Source organism: Neoarius graeffei, chromosome 2 (genome assembly GCF_027579695.1).
Source record: "Neoarius graeffei isolate fNeoGra1 chromosome 2, fNeoGra1.pri, whole genome shotgun sequence".
NCBI lineage: Eukaryota > Metazoa > Chordata > Actinopteri > Siluriformes > Ariidae > Neoarius > Neoarius graeffei.
In genome coordinates this window covers 13,848,276-13,857,086 of record NC_083570.1, presented here as the reverse complement: position 1 = coordinate 13,857,086, position 8,811 = coordinate 13,848,276, and the positions used below count along the sequence as shown (strand labels likewise).

The 8,811-nt window shown below is 44.7% G+C and overlaps 1 pseudogene; it reads right to left on the bottom strand.

Moving 5' to 3' along the window:
- Positions 1-1,053: 1,053 nt before the first annotated feature.
- On the bottom strand, positions 1,054-5,792 carry LOC132871979 (uncharacterized protein K02A2.6-like; annotated as a pseudogene).
- Positions 5,793-8,811: the final 3,019 nt, after the last annotated feature.

Below are 8,811 nucleotides of genomic sequence, written 5' to 3'. Positions count from 1 at the left end.
TTGATGCAGTATGTGGTTTGGCATTGTCATGTTGGAAAATGCAAGGTCTTCCCTGAAAGAGACGTCGTCTGGATGGGAGCATATGTTGCTTTAGAACCTGGATATACCTTTCAGCATTGATGGTGTCTTTCCAGATGTGTAAGCTGCCCATGCCACATGCACTAATGCAACCCCATATCATCAGAGATGCAGGCTTCTGAACTGAGCGCTGATAACAACTTGGGTCGTCCTTCTCCTCTTTAGTCCGAATGACACGGCGTTCCTGATTCATAAAGAACTTCAAATTTTGATTTGTCTGACCACAGAACAGTTTTCCACTTTGCCACAGTCCATTTTAAATGAGCCTTGGCCCAGAGAAGACGTCTGCGCTTCTGGATCATGTTTAGATACGGCTTCTTCTTTGAACTATAGGGTTTTAGCTGGCAACGGCAGATGGCACGGTGAATTGTGTTCACAGATAATGTTCTCTGGAAATATTCCTGAGCCCATTTTGTGATTTCCAATACAGAAGCATGCCTGTATGTGATGCAGTGCCATCTAAGGGCCCGAAGATCACGGGCACCCAGTATGGTTTTCCAGCCTTGACCCTTACGCACAGAGATTCTTCCAGATTCTCTGAATCTTTTGATGATATCATGCACTGTAGATGATGATATGTTCAAACTCTTTGCAATTTTACATTGTCGAACTCCTTTCTGATATTGCTCCACTATTTGTCGGTGCAGAATTAGGGGGATTGGTGATCCTCTTCCCATCTTTACTTCTGAGAGCCACTGCCACTCCAAGATGCTCTTTTTATACCCAGTCATGTTAATGACCTATTGCCAGTTGACCTAATGACTTGCAATTTGGTCCTCCAGCTGTTCCTTTTTTGTACCTTTAACTTTTCCAGCCTCTTATTGCCCCTGTCCCAACTTTTTTGAGATGTGTTGCTGTCATGAAATTTCAAATGAGCCAATATTTGGCATGAAATTTCAAAATGTCTCACTTTCGACATTTGATATGTTGTCTATTGTGGTAACTTGTAAAATAAAAGGACCACGGACACAGATGCCGAGTTTTCACCTTTATCTGAATTTAAATATTAAACATACATTACGGTGTCTGAGAGAACTAACACATGCCTCCGGAACATCTCTTCTTCTGTTTTAACCCTTTCTGGCAATAGGAGTAAAAACATATCCATGCATTCTAATGGTCAATGAGCGCCCTCTTGTGGTGATAATGTACATTGCCTAGATTTACTTCTGCATTACAACACTCCTCCCCCACTAAGTTCAGAAATTCCCCCATTAAATAACTATGACTTCAAGAAACTGAAAATGAATCTGGTGTAAAGTCCCTTCATATACCTATACTGACATTAACCCATTAAACAAAATTATCTTTAGCAAAATTATTAGCATACACACAACAAAATAACAGAACCTGCTATGTGCATAGAAAAGCAGTAGCACTTATCACAAATTCAGTCTGTCAGGAGGCTTTCGAGCACGCTGTGATCTGCGCACTGTCTCCTGTGAATCAGCAGTCACCACAGGTGTTGGTGCTTTGGGAGGATCCCGTGCTGCGGTCACCAAAGGGGTCTGGGGTGTCTGTGTGTCGGTGCATGATTGTCCATCCTCTGCCGGTGGCACAGACACCTCTGGTGGCGATTCCTCTGCCGGAGATGCTCCTCCAGTAGTCACCAGTGGCAACTCTGCAGTGCTGACAGTCTCTGGGCCTTTATCATGACGCAGGCGCACCTGGTCCTGATGTCTGCGGAACAATCGTCCATCACTCAGCTTGATGACGTAGGAGACGGGACCATTCTGTGTCTGGATAATCCCAGGAAGCCACTGCTGCTTGGAGTTACTGCAGAAGTTCTTCACATAGACATTGTCACCCGGTTGCAGCAATCTCTCTCTCGCATGCAGATCGTGGCTCTGCTTCTGCTTTTCTTGCTTTCTCACTACCTTTGCTTTCAGGTCAGGGCGAAGCAGATCTAGCCTTGACTTAGGCCTACGGCCCATCAACATTTCTGCTGGTGTACGTGCAGTAGTGGTCTGAGGTGTGAGGCGGTACTTGAACAAGAAACGTGAGAGTCGAGTACTCAGAGAGTCACCTGTCATGCGCTTCAAACCTTCCTTCACTGTCTGGACAGCACGTTCCGCCAGTCCATTCGATGCTGGATGGAAAGGAGCTGTACGAATGTGACGGATTCCATTCTGCTCCATGAAGTCACTGAACAGCTCACTTGTGAAGGTTGGACCATTATCCGTGACTATGGTGTCAGGTAGACCATGAACTGCAAACACTTGTCTGAGTTTCTCAATGGTTGAGGGAGCTGTTATGTTGCCCATAATGTGACATTCTATCCACTTAGAGTGGGCGTCGACCATGACAAGAAACATCTTTCCCATGAAGGGCCCTGCAAAGTCCAGATGTAACCTAGACCAGGGACGGTCTGGCCACTCCCATGGATGCAAGGGAGGGGGTGGCGACATTTTCTGATTGGCTTGACACTGTGAGCATGATTTCACCTTATTTTCCAGGTCTAAATCCATTCCTGGCCACCAGACGTAGGATCTTGCAAGACTTTTCATCCTAGACACACCGGGATGTGTCTCATGCACTTCCTCCATAATCTGTGAGCGGCCTGGGGGAGGTACGACGATCCTCGTCCCCCAGAAGATGCAGCCATCTTGTAAGCTCAGTTCAGTCTTTCTTTTCACATAAGGCCTCAAATCCTCACTCTCTACCACAGCGGGCCAGCCTTGTAGCAGGTAAGTCTTTACCTTGGACAGGACAGGGTCTCGCTCGGTCCATTGCTTGACCTGGGATGCAGTCACTGGTGTTTCAGACAACTTCTCTAATGAAAAGACAGTCTCTGGAGGCACGTAAGTGGTGACTGGCGTCTAAGGCAATGGCAGGCGACTGAGTGCATCGGCATTTGCATTGTCTTTTCCTGCCCTGTACACCACTGTATATTGGTAGGCTGACAATGTTAGTGCCCAACGTTGGATTCGGGCGGAGGCAAGTGGTGGGATGCAACGTGTCTCGCCAAACAGACTCATCAGTGGTCTATGGTCGGTATGGATTTTGAAAGGACGGACGTAGAGGTACTGATGGAAGCGCTTAACAGCAAACACAATTGCCAGACCTTCTTTGTCTAGCTGCGAGTACCCCTTTTCCACAGCCGTCAACGTGCGTGAAGCAAAGCCAATAGGCTTCTCTGATCCATCTTCCATTACGTGCGACAGCACTGCCCCTACACCGTACGGCGAGGCATCACGAGAGGGTCACCTCTTTGTCTGGATCGAAATGCACAAGCAGTTTCGCTGAGTGGAGCAGTTCTTTCACTTCATTGAAAGCTTCCTCTTGCTCGTCACACCACTGCCACTTTGCGTCATTGTGCAGTAATTTGTACAGCGGTGCCAAAACCTTTGAGAGGTCCTGGAGAAATTTGCCGTAGTAATTCACCATACCTAGAAATGATCTGAGTTCGGTGACGGTCTTGGGGCTTCCTTGACAGCCCTCACTTTGTCTTCCACTGGGCAGATACCCTCAGCTGTTATCTTATGTCCCAGGTAAGTGACACTTGGTGCCATGAACGTGCATTTGTCTCGTTTCAATCTCAGCCCTGCATCTGAGAGTCTCTGTAGCACCTGCTCTAAGTTGCTGAGATGCTCGGCCTCGGTAGCACCTGTAATGAGAAGATCATCCAGGTAGCATGCTACGTGTGGGATGCCTTGCAACAGACTGTCCATTGTCCTTTGGAAAATGGCGGGGCTGGACGCCACTCCAAACACTAAGCGGTTGTACTTAAACAATCCTTTGTGTGTGTTTATTGTGACAAACTCCTTGGACTCTTCGTCCAGCAGCAGCTGCTGATAGGCGTGGCTCATGTCCAGTTTTGTAAACGACTTGCCCCCTGCCAGGGTTGCAAACAGGTCATCCACCCGTGGCAATGGGTACTCCTCCAGCTTTGAGACCTGGTTCACGGTAAGTTTATAGTCCCCACATATCCGCACTGTTTTGTCAGGTTTCATAACAGGGACAATGGGAGCTGCCCACTTGGAGAACTGGACTGGCTCGATGATGCCCAGTGCCTGTAATCGCTCCAGCTCCTCCTCCACTTTCTCTTTCATTGCGTAGGGTACCACTCTGGGCTTGTAGAAACGTGGCGTGGCATTGGGGTCAACGTATAGTTTCACTGTCACTCCCTTGAGTGTGCCCAGTTCGTCTCTGAACACCTCCTTGTATCGCTGAAGAACGTCCTCTGTTGTGCGAGTGTACTTCACCTCATGCCAATTAAGCTTAATTTTTCTGAGCCAGTCACGGCCCAAAAGACTGGGTCCACTACCCTTGGCCACCACTAGTCTACCCTCAGCCTTCTGATTTTCCACGGCAATGCTCACCTTTAACACTCCTAGGTGGGGTATGGGCTGCCCGGTGTATGTCCTTAGCTTGAGCTTTGATGGAGTCAGGGGCGGTGGCTTGGACCCCTATGTTCTCCTGTAGGTCTCCTCACTGATGACCGACGCTGTTGCCCCTGAATCAATCTCAAACTTGACATCCTTTCCTTGTACGGTGACTGTGGCGTGATATGGCATAGGCAGTTCTTCCTCAGTTTCCACTCCAAACATGTCAAAAGAACACATAGCCTCTTCGCTTGCTTCCTCTACATGATGTGTGGCAGCCTGATTTTTCTTTGCTTTCCCCTTTTCAGTTTTAGTCTTATTTTTAGCACCTCTACACTTCTTTTCTAAGTGTCCTTTTTTCTTGCAACCATGGCAGACTGCATCTTTGAATTTGCATTCGTTTGCATAGTGTGCACCTCCACACCTAACACATTCAACTGGCTTGCCAGATTTTGAACGGTCTTTCTGTACATGATGCACTGCCACAGGTTGTGCTCCAGCATGCCCTTTCTGAATGTCTTTGGCATTGCTAGCAGCCATTTCCATGCTCTGAGAAATCTCTAGCGCTTTTTTGAAAGTCAATGGTGGTGTTGTCTCACTCAGCAAGCGGCGCTGAATTGCATCATCATTTATGCCGCATACAAGTCGGTCACGCAGCATGTCGTCTAGCACTGCTCCGAATTCACAATGCTCCGATAGCTGTCGAAGCTCTGCTACGAAGTTAGCCACTGACTGACCTGACTTTCTGAAGTGACTGTGGAACTTGAAACGCTGGACAATTACAGATGGTTTAGGATTGTGGTGGTTGCCTACGAGTTCGACTAAGTCAGCATATGGAATTTCACCTGGCTTCCATGGTGACGCTAAGTTCCTTATCAGCTTATAAGTCTTTGCTCCACACACACTCAGGAGAATCGAGCGCTTCCTAGCCTCTTCAGTAATTCCATTAGCATTGAAAAAGTGTCCCAACCTTTCCTCATACTCAGTCCAATCCTCGTCTCCCTCCACATATTCACCGATTGCCCCAAACGTTGCCATGATCTGCTCAGGCCGTTGCACTTCTCTGTGTCCCCCTTCCACAGCAACTGGCGCTCCGTTTCCCTCGACGACCACTTGTTCCTCGGCGATGTCTTGTTCCTCTTCACCGCTTACACTCATGTAGCTCCTATGGAAAGCTAGCTATCACACCTGACTAGCTAAAGCTAACAAAATAAAATAAACGTGAAAACAAACTCTTCCGGTTCACCTCGTCGCCAAAAATATGTGGTAACTTGTAAAATAAAAGGACCACGGACACAGATGCCGAGTTTTCACCTTTATCTGAATTTAAATATTAAACATACATTACGGTGTCTGAGAGAACTAACACATGCCTCCGGAACATCTCTTCTTCTGTTTTAACCCTTTCTAGCAATAGGAGTAAAAACATATCCATGCATTCTAATGGTCAATGAGCGCCCTCTTGTGGTGATAATGTACATTGCCTAGATTTACTTCTGCATTACAACATCTATGTTCTATTGTGACTACAATATCAGTTTTTGAGATTTGTAAATTATTGCATTCCATTTTTATTTACAATTTGTACTTTGTCCCAACTTTTTTGGAATTGGGATTGTATATTTATTATTATTATTATTATTATTGTATTTTTTGTTTTTTTTTATTGCTGTAATTATTTTATTTTATCTTATATACAGCTTGATATATAGCTTGTTGGTCTTTAAACCTGTAGCTTAATCCTATATCGGGTAATCAGCATTATGCCTACCTGCCCTAAATGCCTCCTCCTGGTCCACATTTTCCTGAAGTGAGGAGGTTTGTGGCTGCTCCTCATCTTAAATGTAATGCAATTATGAGAAAATGCCATTAGCAGGCTAAAATATGAGGATGATTAATCAATTAGCCTACAGTATCATTTTTATGACAATGCTGCAAAGTCTCTGTCTCACCTGTTGCTTGGCTTTTTCACAGCCAACTCTGCAGAGAGGTGCTCCCCTTACAGTGGTGCTTGAAAGTTTGTGAACCCTTTAGAATTTTCTATATTTCTGCATAAATAGGAACTAAAACATCATCAGATTTTCACACAAGTCCTAAAAGTAGATAAAGAGAACCCAGTTAAACAAATGAGACAAAAATATAATACTTGGTCATTTATTTATTGAGGAAAATGATCCAATATTACATATATGTGAGTGGCAAAAGTATGTGAACCTCTAGGATTAGCAGTTAATTTGAAGTTGAAATTAGAGTCAGGTGTTTTCAATCAATGGGATGACAATCCGGTGTGAGTGGGCACCCTGTTTTATTTAAAGAACAGGGATCTATCAAAGTCTGATCTTCACAACACGTTTGTGGAAGTGTATCATGGCATGAACAAAGGAGATTTCCGAGGACCTCAGAAAAAGCGTTGTTGATGCTCATCAGGCTGGAAAAGGTTACAAAACCATCTCTAAAGAGTTTGGACTCCACCAATCCACAGTCAGACAGATTGTGTACAAATGGAGGAAATTCAAGACCATTGTTACCCTCCCCAGGATTGGTAGACCAACAAAGGTCACTCCAAGAGCATGGCATGTAATAGTTGGTGAGGTCACAAAGGACCCCAGGGTAACTTCTAGGCAACTGAAGGCCTCTCTCACACTGGCAAATGTTAATGTTCATGAGTCCACCATCAGGAGAACACTGAACAACAATGGTGTGCATGACAGGGTTGCAAGGAGAAAGCCACTGCTCTCCATAAAGAACATTGCAGCACGTCTGCAGTTTGCTAAAGATCATGTGGACAAGCCAGAAGCCTATTGGAAAAAAAGTTTTGTGGACAGATGAGACCAAAATAGAACTTTTTGGTTTAAATGAGGAGCGTTATGTTTGGAGAAAGGAAAACACTGCATTCCAGCATAAGAACCGTGTCCCATCTGTGAAACATGTTGGTGGCAGTATCATGGTTTGGGCCTGTTTTGCTGCATCTGGGCCAGGACGGCTTGCCATCATTGATGGAACAATGAATTCTGAATTATACCAGCGAATTCTAAAGGAAAATGTCAGGACATCTGTCCATGAACTGAATCTCAAGAGAAGGTGGGTCATGCAGCAAGACAATGACCCTAAGCACACAAGTTGTTCTACCAAAGAATGTTTAAAGAAGAATAAAGTTAATGTTATGGACTGGCCAAGTCAAAGTCCTGACCTTAATCCAATGGAAATCCAATGGAAGGACCTGAAGCGAGCAGTTCATGTGAGGAAACCCACCAACATCCCAGAGTTGAAGCTGTTCTGTACGGAGGAATGGGCTAAAATTCCTCCAAGCCGGTGTGCAGGACTGATCAACAGTTACTGGAAACATTTAGTTGCAGTTATTGCTGCACAAGGGGGTCACACCAGAGACTGAAAGCAAAGGTTCACATACTTTTGCCACTCACAGATATGTAATATTGGATCATTTTCCTCAATAAATAAATGACCAAGAATAATATTTTTGTCTCATTTGTTTAACTGGGTTCTCTTTATCTACTTTTAGGACTTATGTAAAAATCTGATTATGTTTTAGGTCATATTTATGCAGAAATATAGAAAATTATAAAGGGTTCACAAACTTTCAAGCACCACTGTAGCTGCCTCTTTGAGCTGTCTCTCTCTCTCTCTCTCTCTCTCGAATCCGCCTCTTTTCCGTAGGCATTTTTCGAATTGCCTTTATTTTAACATTACACACATGACCCAAAATAGTTAAGAATTAGTTTTCTAATCATATGAAATAGCCTAATTCAAATGATGCATTATTTCCATCATTCTTCCTGCTTGCTAAAACGAAATGTTAGAAAACTATCAGCAGACGTGTAGGCCTAACATTAGTTTGCTTATCACAGAGCAGCTTGTAAAAAGTTACAGGTTGTCTGCAAGCTAGCTGGCTGTCGTATTTTTATTTTTTGTTAACTAAACGTGGCACAGTATCTGGCTGTCGGATTGTTTAGGCTCACTAAAGGTCGCAAACTGCACCTGGGCTGATGAAGATTTCAGAAAAGTTGATGGTGATCATTTTTATACTGTGTGTACATCTCAAGCTCACCTTTTAGACCCCCGTCATGGCACTGAAGGTAGTCGGTTTTAACTGCCGCAGCATCTGCAACAATCTCGCTACACATGCAGGCTGAAGTGCAGGTCGCGTGCAGCGCTTCAGTTTTGTAAGGCCCCGCCCCGCCCCCTCCCTTCTGCCTTTCTCTTGCGGTGTCTGATGGAATGATTGACGGTACTTTAGGCTATTTTAGGACACATTTGAAAACAAAAGCATGAATTATAACGAAAATCATGTTCAATTCTGAAATTCTGTATTCCTTGAACGATTTATATTATTTTTCCCCCCTCCCTCGGAAGGGCAACATCAGTCAAGGAGGGCATAAAGGCAGTTGCC